Genomic DNA, 12,257 nt, shown 5'->3' with positions numbered 1-12,257 from the left:
TCCTCATCTCAGTCCTAGATGGCTTACCCCTTATCCTTAGACTGTGACCCCTGGTTCTGGACTTCCCCAACATCAGGAACATTCTTCCTGCATCTAACCTGTCCAATTCCGTCAGAATTTTATATGCTTCTATGAGATCACCTCTCATTCTTCTAAATTCCAATGAATATAAGTCTAGTCGATCCAGTCTTTCTGCATATGTCAGACCTGCGATCCCGGGAATCAGTCTGGTGAACCTTCGCTGCACTCCCTCAGTTGCAAGAATGTCCTTCCTCAGATTATGAGACCAAAGCTGCACACAATACTCAAGGTGTGGTCTCACCAAGGCCCTGTACAACTGCAGCAAGACCTCCCTGCTCCTATACTCAAATCCTCTCGCTATGAAGGCCAACATGCCATTTGCTTTCTTTACTGCCTGCTGTACCTGCATGCCTACTTTCAATGACTGATGTACTATGACACCCAGGTCTCATTGCACCTCCCATTTTAATAATCTGTCACCATTCAGATAATAATCTGCCTTCCTGGTTTTGCCACTAAATGGATAACCTCACACTTATCCATTTTATACTGCATCTGCCATGCATTTGCCCACTCACCTAACCTGTCCAAGTCATCCTGCAGCCTCTTAGCATCCCCCTCACAGCTCACACTGCCACCCAGTTTAGTGTCATCTGCAAACTTGGAGATATTACATTTAATTCCTTCGTCTAAATCATTAATGTATATTGTAAAGAGCTGTGGACCCAGCACTGAACCTTGCGGTACCCCATTAGTCACAGAGAGTAGGAGTAAACGTGTCTTTTTCAGGGTGGCGGGCAGTGACTAGTGGGGTACCACAGGGATCAGTGCTTGGGCCCCAGCTATTGACAATATATATATATGATTTGGATGAGGGAACCAAATCTAATATTTTCAAGTTTGCTGACGAAACAAAACTAGGTGGGATTGTGAGTTGTGAGGAGGATGCAAAGGCGCTGCAAGGCAATTTAGATAGGTTGAGTGAGTGGGCAAGCACATGGCTGATACAGTATAACATGGATAAATGTGAGGTTTTCCACTTTGGTAGGAAAAACATAAGGACAAAGTATTATTTAAATGGTGATGGCTTGGAAAATGTCGATATACAGAGGGACCTGAGTGTCCTTGTACACCAGTCATTGAAAGCGAACATGCAGGTGCAGCAAGCAGTTAGGAAGGCAAATGGTATGTTGGCCTTCATTGCAAGAGGAGTTGAGTACAGGAACAAGGATGTCTTATGAAACAGGGCCTTGGTGAGACCACTCCTGAAGTATTGTGTGCAGTTTTGGTCTCCTTACCGAAGAAAGGATATACTTGCCATAGACTGATTCCGGGGATGGCAGGACTGTCATGTGAGGAGAGATTGGGTCGACTAGGCCAGTATTAGAGTTTAAAAGAATGAGAGGAGATCTCATTGAAACGTATAAAATTCTGACTGGATTGGATCGACTGGATGCGAGGAGGATGTTTCCCCAGGCTGGGAATCTGGGCCACATTACAGCAAAATCTTAAAGGGGCAAAGGGTGTTAAAAAGACAAGCTTGAAGGCTCTGTGCCTCAATGCGAGGCGTATTCGGAATAAGGTGGACGAATTAACTGCGCAGATAGCAGTTAATGGATATGATGTAATTGGCATCACGGAGACATGACTCCAGGGTGACCAAGGCTGGGAACTCAACACCAGGGGTATTCAACATTTTGGAAGATAGACAGAAAGGAAAAGGGTGACATTGCTGGTTAAAGAGGAAATTAATGCAATAGTAAGGAAGGACATTAGCTTGGATGAGGTGGAATCTGTATGGGTGGAGCTACAGAATATCAAAGGGCAGAATACGCTAGTGGGAGTTGCGTACAGACCACCAAACAGTAGTAATTAGGATGGGGACAGCATCAAACAAGAAATTAGGGGCGCGTGCAATAAAGGTACAGCAGTTATCATGGGCGACTTTAATCTACATATTGACTGGGCTAACCAAACTGGTAGCAATGCAGTGGAGGAGGATTTCCTGGAGTGTATTAGGGATGGTTTTCTAGACCAATATGTCGAGGAATCAACTAGAGGGCTGGCCATCCTAGACCTGGTGATGTGTAATAAGAAAGGACTAATTTGCAATCTTGTTGTGTGAGACCCCTTGGGGAAGAGTGACCATAATATGGTAGAATTCTTTATTAAGATGGAGAGTGACAGTGTTAATTCAGAGACCAGGGTCCTGAACTTGGGGAAAGGCAACTTCGATGATATGAGATGTGAATTGGCTGGAATAGACTGGCGAGTGATACTTAAAGGGTTGACGGTGGATAGGCAATGGCAAACATTTAAAGATCACATGGATGAACTTCAACAATTGTACATCCCTGTCTGGAGTAAAAATAAAACGGGGAAGGTGGCTCAACCGTGGCTAACAAGGGAAATTAAGGATAGTGTTAAATCCAAGGAAGAAGCATATAAATTTGCCAGAAGAAGCAGCAAACCTGAGGACTGGGAGAATTTTGTAATACAGCAGAGGAGGACAAAGGGTTTAATTAGGAGGGGTAAAATAGAGTATGAGAGGAAACTTGCTGGGAATATAAAAACTGACTGCAAAAGCTTCTGTAGATATGTGAAGAGAAAAATATTAGTGAAAACAAACGTAGGTCCCTTGCAGTCAGATTCAGGTGAATTTATAATGAGGAACAAAGAAATGGTGGACCATTTAAACAAACACTTTCGTTCTGTTTTCACGAAGGAAGACACAAATAATCTTCCGGAAATACTCGGGGACCGAGGGTCTAGTGAGAAGGAGGAACTGAAGGATATCCTTATAAAGCGGAAAATTGTTTTAGGGAAATTGATGGGATTGAAGGACGATAAATCCCCAGGGCCTGATAGTCTATATCCCAGAGTACTTAAGGAAGTGACCATAGAAATAGTGGATGCATTGGTGATCATTTTCCAACAGTCTATCGACTCTGGATCAGTTCTATGGACTGGAGGGTAGCTAATGTCACACCACATTTTTAAAAAGGAGGGAGAGAGAAAATGGGTAATTATAGACCAGTTAGCCTGACATTAGTAGTGGGGAAAATGTTGATCAATTATTAAAGATGAAATAGCAGCGCATTTGGAAAGCAGTGATGGAACCGGTCCAAGTCAGCATGGTTTATGAAAGGGAAATCATGCTTGACAAATCTTCTGGAATATTTTGAGGATGTAACTAGTAGAGTGGACAAGGGAGAACGAATGGATGTGGTGTATTTGGACTTTCAAAAGGCTTTTGACAAGGTCCCAAACACGAGATTGGTGTGCAAAATCAAAGCGCATGGTATTGGGGTTAATCTACTGATGTGGATAGAGAACTGGTTGGCAGACAGGAAGCAGAGAGTCGGGATAAATGGGTCCTTTTCAGAATGGCAGGCAGTGACTAGTGGAGTGTCGCAGGGCTCAGTGCTGGGACTCCAGCTCTTTACAATATACATTAATGATTTAGATTAAGGAATTGAGTCTAATATCTCCAAGTTTGCAGATGACACTAAACTGGGTGGCGGTGTGAGCTGGGAGGAGGACGCTAAAAAGCTGCAGGATGACTTGGACAGGTTAGGTGAGTGGTCAAATGCATGGCAGAGTATAATGTGGATAAATGTGAGGTTTGGGGGCAAAAACACGAAGGCAGAATATTATCTGAATGGCGGCAGATTCGGAAAGGGGGAGGTGCAACGAGACCTGGGTGTCATGGTTCATCAGTCATTGAAAATTGGCATGCAGGTACAGCAGGCGATGAAGAAGGCAAATGGTAGGTTGGCCTTCATAGCTTGGGGATTTGAGTATAGGAGCAGGGAGTTCTTACTACAGTTGTACAGGGCCTTGTCAGTTTGGTCTTCTAATCTGAGGAATGACGTTCCTGCTATTGAGGGAGTGCAGTGAAGGTTCACCAGATTGATTCCCGGGATGGCGGGACTGACATATGAGGAGAGACTGGACCAACTGGGCCTCTATACAGTGGAGTTTAGAAGGATGAAAGGGGATCTCATAGAAACTTATAAGATTCTGACGGGACTGGGCAGGTTAGATGCAGGAAGAATGTTTCCGATGATGGGGAAGTCCAGAACCAGGGAACACAGTCTTCGGATAAGGTGTAGGCCATTTAGAATGGAGATGAGAAGAAACTTCTTCACTCAGAGTTGTTAACCTGTAGAATTCCCTACCGCAGAGAGTTGTTGATGCCAGTTCATTGGATATATTCAAGAGGGAGTTAGATGTGGCCCTTACGGCTGAAGGGATCGAGGGGTATGGAGAGATAGCAGGAAAGGGCTGTTGAGGGAATGATCAGCCATGATCTTATTGATTGGTGGTACAGGCTCGAAGGGCCGAATGGCCTACTCCTGCACCTATTTTCTATGTTTCTATGTTTCTAGAATAATGGGTCACAGTCTCAGGATATGGGGTAGGAAATTTAGGACTGAGATGAGGAAAAAAATTTTCACTCAGAGGGTGGTGAACCTTTGGAATTCTCTACCACAGAAGGCTCTGGAGACCAAGTCACTGAATATATTTAAGAGGGAGATAAATAGATTTCTCAAAACAAAAGGCATCAAGGAGTATGGGGAAAAAGCAGGAATATGGTGTTGAGGCAGAGGATCAGCCATAATCTTATTTGTTGTGTATGTATATTATATGTATATACCCTGTACACTCAATGTACAGTTACATAAGACTGTATCTTTTCACTGTTTACACTTTGCCTGTACCACCAGAGGGTGCAACTGGTGGAGACCGAGGGGTCACCTGCACACTGCAGGTAACTAAGTATAAAAGGGAGCTCACCTTACTGTACCCTCATTCAGGAGCTGCAATAAATGGACTTAGGTCACAACAGTTCAAGTACAATACCTTACCTCGTGGAGTCATTATTAGAGACAGACATAATAACTGGTGACGAGATTACGAATTTCCACTCGAAAAATGGCTAACTTTGGCAACATTCAACAATTCGCTGATGGGGAAGATTGGGATGCCTTTGTGGAAAGGCTCAAACACTAGTTCATTCTGAATGACCTGGCTGGAAACACACTGACCTCACTGGCTGATAAGCACAGAGCTATCCTACTCAGCAGTTGTGGGCCCACCGTTATGGCCTTGTCAGGGACCTATTAGCCCCAGAGAAGATGACAACAAAAAAGTACGTGGAGCTCATAATGATGATACAGGAACCGCTCAAACCTAAAGAGAGCATCCTCACAGCCAGACACCGGTTCTACACACACCGACGGCCCGAAGCAAAGAAATCGTAAAATATGCTGCAGACCTGAGACGACTGGCTGCACCATATGATTTTGGCGACCACCTCACGAAAGCACTGAGGAACATCTTTGTTATTAGAATCGGCCACAAGGGCCTCCTCCACAGGCTGCTTTCTGCGGACACCATGGTCATTCTGCAGAAGGCAATCAACGTCAGCCAGGCATTCATGGCCTCGGCCTGTGATTCTAAGAGGATGATGACTCACCCCCAGAACTCTAAACCGGCAAGTACCGTGAACCAACTGGCACCTTTTAAGGGCAAGACTGCTGCCCCGAGTCCTGCAACCCTGAGTCCGCCACATGGGACCAACCGGCCAACCCCATGCTGGCACTGTGGAGCAAATCACAGGGCCCACCAGTGCCGCTACAAAGACTATACATACAAAGGCTGTAACACTAAAGACAATCTCCAGCAAATGTGTAAAAGAAATTTTACTCACTGAGTTGCTGAAGAGTTTGCCGATGAAGCACTGATGAAGAGGAAGAGAGAGTCCAGGAGGCAGCTCAGCCCCAGGAAGAGGTGTATGGTGTGTTTATCTGCTCCAGTGAGAGCTCGCCGTTGAAACTTGAAGTTAAAATCAACGGTGTTCCAGTCTCGATGGAGGTTGACACTTGGGCAATCCAATCGCTGATGAATCAGGCGGCCTTCGAGAAACTCTGGGACAATCCAGTCGAATTATCTAAAATGCTCCCAATCCAGGTGAAGCTGCTCACGTACACAAACGACACCATCCCAGTCGTTGGCAGCGTGGATGTCCAGGTGTCCTACGGCGGCTCAATACACAAGCTACCTTTGTGGATCGTTGCTGGTGATGGTCCAATGCTGCTAGGAAGAAGATGGATGAAGCAAATCCAAATCTGTTGGGGCTGGGAAAGCCTCCAGGCCCCAGCGATCGACATCCAATGCGGCCCCAAATTTGGATCCATCCCTGCACCTGAAGATCCTACCATCCAACTCGACTGCGCAGCGACGACACAGACCGCACAACCCAACGGTGAGATGATCCAACCCAATGACCAGACCTCACCTTCAGGGCTCCATTGGCAGGACTCTGGGAGGAAGAAGATCGGCGCAGAAGGTAAATTCCCGGCTTCCGTGGCAGAACCTAGGGAGAAAAGGATCACCGCAGCCTACCTCGTGGAGAGAAAGAAGATGGCGCCAGCACCACGAGGTGAAGCACCTGAAATCAAGATGGCCATGGCCAGACCATGAGGGGCAGTGTTGAGGGAGCAACACATGATGCCGAGCAGCGAACCGGATTGGGGTAAAGAATCCAAGGCCCTCTTAAAGGAGACCGGCAACCCAGCATAATTAAAGGGACAGTTCCACTCTTTGTACAGCGATGCTGGTTATACATATGTAAAAGATGTAATTAACAAATGCAAGTCTTTAAATGTACCTTTGAACAGCGATGCCAGTAGTATACATGGAAAAGATGTAATTGACAAATGCAAATATGTAAAGACAACTAAAAATGTCGAGCCGGGTGATTTCGGTCAGAACCAATGTATCATGACTGTATGTGAAGAAATGAGGTGCGATGCCAGGTTCTACATGAACGCTGACAAAACCAAGGGCAACCTCCCATTGTCAGCACCCAGGTTCAGCAGGCTACCCGATCATGTAGCCTGCGCCTCCGGGACCAATGTGATGCCCCAGGGAGTGTGGCCACACACAGAGGGAGTATACCCACTGCAGGGCCAGCGATCAGCGGACGGTACAAGCACCACTACGGGCACCCTGCCCCAGAACGGCCCTACCTCTCTGGCCACCAGGGCCAGTACCGGGAACAAGAGGCTAGCATCCTCCAGCCCTTCCAACGGGACCTGGGATGACCAGGCTCCCACTACCGCTGAAGGACAGGGAGGACAGGGAGGCCAGGCATTCCTGTGGTTCTGCCGACCACTAAGCAACGACAAAGCCCCTGAGACCCAGCCATTTGAGAGATCCGAGCCCACACAGCTGCAGGGGGCGCAGCGCCGCCATCAGACAACCTGGACACAGTCCGGTTACTCTGGAGCTAGCGTCCTCACCCAGCTGCACCCACACCCCAGGGGCAAGACTGTAATACCACGTATGTACCTTACCTGTAATATGTAGTTGTTCCACTACTGCTAAACCCAAACAATGATGTAACTAATGCTAATTTTTTTTCTCTGTACATGTATGAAAATGCAGATGTCGAGCCACACACATGGTCTGTGTATGGGGGGGGCGGCGGCAGGGGAAATGGTTATATGTAGCCATGGACACATATGGATCACACCCAGAACACACTTAACCCCCACTGCAACCGCCAACCATCCACTGCTGACCATTTTCCAATGTCGTGGCAATAAGGACTTGGGGGTCTACAGGGAGAGAGCCATTCCCAAGCAAAGACAAGGTGCACGGCTTTGGGCACTCAAGTCGAGGGCCAGAGCACACAGTGCAAAGGCCAGTGGCACAAGACTTAGGGAGGAGTGATGTTGTGTATGTATAATATATGTATATACCCTGTACACTCAATGTACAGTTACATAAGACTTCTGAATGTATCTTCACACTGTATACACTATGCCTGTACCACCAGAGGGTGCAACTGGTGGAGACCTAAGGGTCACCTGTATATGACAGGTAACGAGGTATAAAATGGAGCTCACCTTACTGTACCCTCATTCAGGAGCTGCAATAAATGGACTAAGGTCACAATAGTTCAAGCGCAATACCTTACCTCGTAGAGTCATTATTAGAGACAGACATAATAACTGGCGACGAGATTACGACGACCTTACCTTGTAGAGTCATTACTAGAGTTCTAACAGACATAATAATATTGAATGGCGTTGCAGACTCGAAGGGCCGAATAGCCTACTACTGCTCCTATTTTTTATGTTTCCACAGATCTTTGAATGGGCCGCTTTAAAGGCTCCATGCGACCCAAAAGAAAGTTGGAGGGGACCTGGCTCAAATCACTGAAACACCAATCCTCCAACTGTCATTTCAACTTCCACTTCCTGCACATATTCTAAATCAAACAACTTCTGTAACATGGATAGATACATCGTGCTGTTGTACAATTTGTAGTTGGTGGGCCTTGCAGGAAAAGAAAACCTGATTGAACTCCTAATTTTTTTTTCTGGGTGCATGGGCACTTTAAGGTGCTGTACGACCCAGTCACATTTTTGCGCATGCATGAAAATTAACATTGAAAAAGCTGGTCCCGAGCTGTGCGGAATCAGCAAACCACCGCATGGCCGAGCAACAGCGCAGCGTTTAACGAGCGTTGCCAATAAGTCACATGGTCCCTGGTTCAAATGTCGTAAAGATCTGTGTGGAGGCATGGCATATGCACCAGATATTCCAGTTTGTCCTGTGGCTTTTTCACAAAAAAAACATCATTGTTAGCATTCACATTTCATTCACTATTGATTTTCTACTATTATTTTAATGGAGTGCAAGATATAGAAAGGAAGAGATCATTTATGTTCTTTCCCCTATCCAACCTGGTAAAATACAATAATTAAAATACTAATGACATAGCGACGAAGAGAAGGTTTCATGCATGCGCAAAAATGTGACTGGGACGTAGAGCACCATTCTTTTATACTCTGTCCCCCTTGCAATAAAGACCAACATTCCATTTGCCTTCCTGATTACTTGCTGTACCTGCATACTAACTTTTTGTGTTTCATGTACAAGAACCCCAGATCTCTCTGTACTACAGCATTTTGTAATCACTCCTCATTAAAATAATAATTTGCTTTTTTATTATTCCGACCAAAGTGGATAACCTCACATATTCCCACAATATAGTCCACCTGCCAAATTTTTGCCCACTCACTTAGCCTATCTATATCATCTTGACAGATCCAACTCATCCCTGGGAAAAGGCATCTTCGAGCAGAGATTTGAGCTATTTGCCCAACTTATAGCCAACGAATCCCCGTGACAGTTTTACACCTGGTAAAAGCAGGCATAAGGCTTTTACCAATGTAAGAGTTTTTTTTTTTAATTTCTATCATTTATTTATACATTAGTAACTCTATGCAATAAGATAAGTTTATTTTTTAGCCCATTAAAACATGCAAATTTATTTTTCAAAATAAAATTTTTGTTTAAATATTTAATTAAATGCCACCTTAATTAATTTTAAATATGTAATTTGTTTTTTATTTATTTGAAGTGTAGATGTTTTTTTTGGAATTCCCATTCATACTTATGGGGTTTCCGTACATATGGAATCTCCATAAGCATGAATGGGGATTCCCTTCTTCTATTGGTTGGGACAGCCCACATGAGCTCAGGGGGGCTTGTGAACCGCCTGCACCCCGAGGATATATGGGGCTCTACCCACGCGGGTACCCAGAGAGGCCGAGGATCACAAACCTCCATACCTCCCGGACCTCCCGGACCCCATGGGAAGCCTTCAACTGCAAATTCAGGGCCATCGTGTTGAAAATAGTGATGTTGGGGGCAGAATTGGAGGCTTTCTTCGTACGAATGGCTCCGACCCCAAAAATTTCTACAAAAGTACCTGGTGGTCCCAGAGGAATGTAGGAATCTGGTCAGAGGCCGAAGTTCACTGCGCAGCGCATAGGACAATGACTTTGAGGTACACACGTGTACCTCAAAGTCACGTAGTCCTGGATGACCAATCACTATGCAGTATTCTCAGCAGCAGAGCCCAGCGGGGCATAAAGGGAGCCAGCACAGACAGTGCGGGAGAAGCAGCCCAGTGGGATATAAAGGGAGCCAGTGCAGACAGTGCGGGAGAAGCAGCCCAGGGGGATATAAAGGGAGCCAGTGCAGATAGTGTGGGAGAAACAGCCCAGTGGGATATAAAGGGAGCCAGCACAGACAGTGCGGGAGAAGCAGCCCAGTGGGATATAAAGGGAGCCAGTGCAGATAGTGCGGGAGAAACATCCCAGTGGGATATAAAGGGAGCCAGCACAGACAGTGCGGGAGAAGCAGCCCAGTGGGATATAAAGGGAGCCAGTGCAGATAGTGCGGGAGAAACAGCCCAGTGGGATATAAAGGGAGCCAGCACAGACAGTGCGGGAGAAGCAGCCCAGTGGGATATAAAGGGAGCCAGTGCAGACAGTGCGGGAGAAGCAGTCCAGTGGGATATAAAGGGAGCCAGTGCAGACAGTGCGGGAGAAGCAGCCCAGGGGGATATAAAAGGAGCCAGTGCAGATAGTGCGGGAGAAACTGCCCAGTGGGATATAAAGGGAGCCAGTGCAGACAGTGCGGGAGAAGCAGCCCAGTGGGATATAAAGGGAGCCAGTGCAGACAGTGCGGGAGAAACAGTCCAGTGGGATATAAAGGGAGCCAGTGCAGACAGTGCAGGAGAAGCAGTCCAGTGGGATATAAAGGGAGCCAGTGCAGACAGTGCAGGAGAAGCAGTCCAGGGGGATATAAAGGGAGCCAGTGCAGACAGTGCGGGAGAAGCAGTCCAGGGGGATATAAAGGGAGCCAGTGCAGCCAGTGCGGGAGAAGCAGTCCAGTGGAATATAAAGGGAGCCACTGCAGACAGTGCGGGAGAAGCAGTCCAGGGGGATATAAAGGGAGCCAGTGCAGACAGTGCGGGAGAAGCAGTCCAGGGGGATATAAAGGGAGCCAGCACAGACAGTGCAGGAGAAGCAGCCCAGGGGAATATAAAGGGAGCCAGTGCAGACAGTGCGGGAGAAGCAGCCCAGTGGGATATAAAGGGAGCCAGCACAGACAGTGCGGGAGAAGCAGCCCAGTGGGATATAAAGGGAGCCAGCACAGACAGTGCGGGAGAAGCAGCCCAGTGGGATATAAAAGGAGCCAGCACAGACAGTGCGGGAGAAGCAGTCCAGGGGGATATAAAGGGAGCCAGCACAGACAGTGTGGGAGAAGCAGCCCAAACCGCAGGAACCCAGCTGAAGACAAGAAGTAGGAAGAACCAAAATCAAAGTGTGACCTCACAGGAAAGAAGTGAAGTGATTGGTTGGTGAGGTTTTCTCTCTTTTCTGGGGCATTGGATTGAATTAAGAGTTAGGACTATAAACAAAACTCGAAAACTTAATGAATTAAATACATTAGGATGGCAGGGCAGGAGATGTGTTTCTGCAGCAGCATGTGAGAGCTGGTTGACCCCACTGAGATCCACAGCGACCACATCTGCAGCGAGTGTCTGCAGCTCGAGGAACTTCAGGTCCATGTTGAGGAGCTGGAGTCCAAGCTGCAGACACTACAACACAGCAGGGAGGGGGAGGGTTACCTGGACGCTGCGTACCAGGAAGTAGTCACACAAATTAGATTCATGAATTCAAAATTGGTCCATGGTCAGGGACAGGAGGGTGTGACTACAAGTGAGGAAGGTATGGGGATCCAGAATGTAGTGATAGAGGAGTCTCAGCCCTTGCTCTTGTCCAACAGGTTCGAGGCTCTTACTCCCTGTGTGGACGAGAGCAGGGACTGCAGGAAGGATGAGCAAACTGACCACAGTACCGTGGTACAGGGGGCCATTCAAGTGGGGGGAGTAAAAATAAAGGTTGTAGTGATAGGGGACAGTATTGTTAGGGGGATAGATACTGTTCTCTGCAGCCGAGAATGTGAGTCCCGAAGGCTGTGTTGCCAACCCGTTGCCAGGATTAAGGACATCTTCTCTGGGCTGGAGAGCAAGTTGGATTGGGAGAGGGAAGATCCAGTTGTCGTGATCCACGTGGGTACCTAACGACATAGGTAGGAGAAACAAAGAGGTTCTGCTGAGGGATTATGATCAGCTAGCGGCCAAATTAAAAAGTAATCTCTGGATTACTACCTGAGCCACGAGCAAATTTGCATAGGATTAATAAGATCAGAGCGTTAAACACGTGGCTCAAAGTCTGGTGTGGGAGAAATGGGTTTTTATTCATGGGACGCTGGCACCAGTACTGGGGTAATAGGGAGCTGTTCTGTGGGGATGGGCTCCACTTAAACTGTGCTGGGACTACGGTCCTGGCAAATCAAAT

The sequence above is a fragment of the Pristiophorus japonicus genome, chromosome 1, assembly GCF_044704955.1.
Source record: "Pristiophorus japonicus isolate sPriJap1 chromosome 1, sPriJap1.hap1, whole genome shotgun sequence".
In the NCBI taxonomy this organism is placed as follows: domain Eukaryota; kingdom Metazoa; phylum Chordata; class Chondrichthyes; family Pristiophoridae; genus Pristiophorus; species Pristiophorus japonicus.
The sequence above is the reverse complement of the archived record's forward strand: the minus strand, read 5'-3'. Positions refer to the sequence as shown.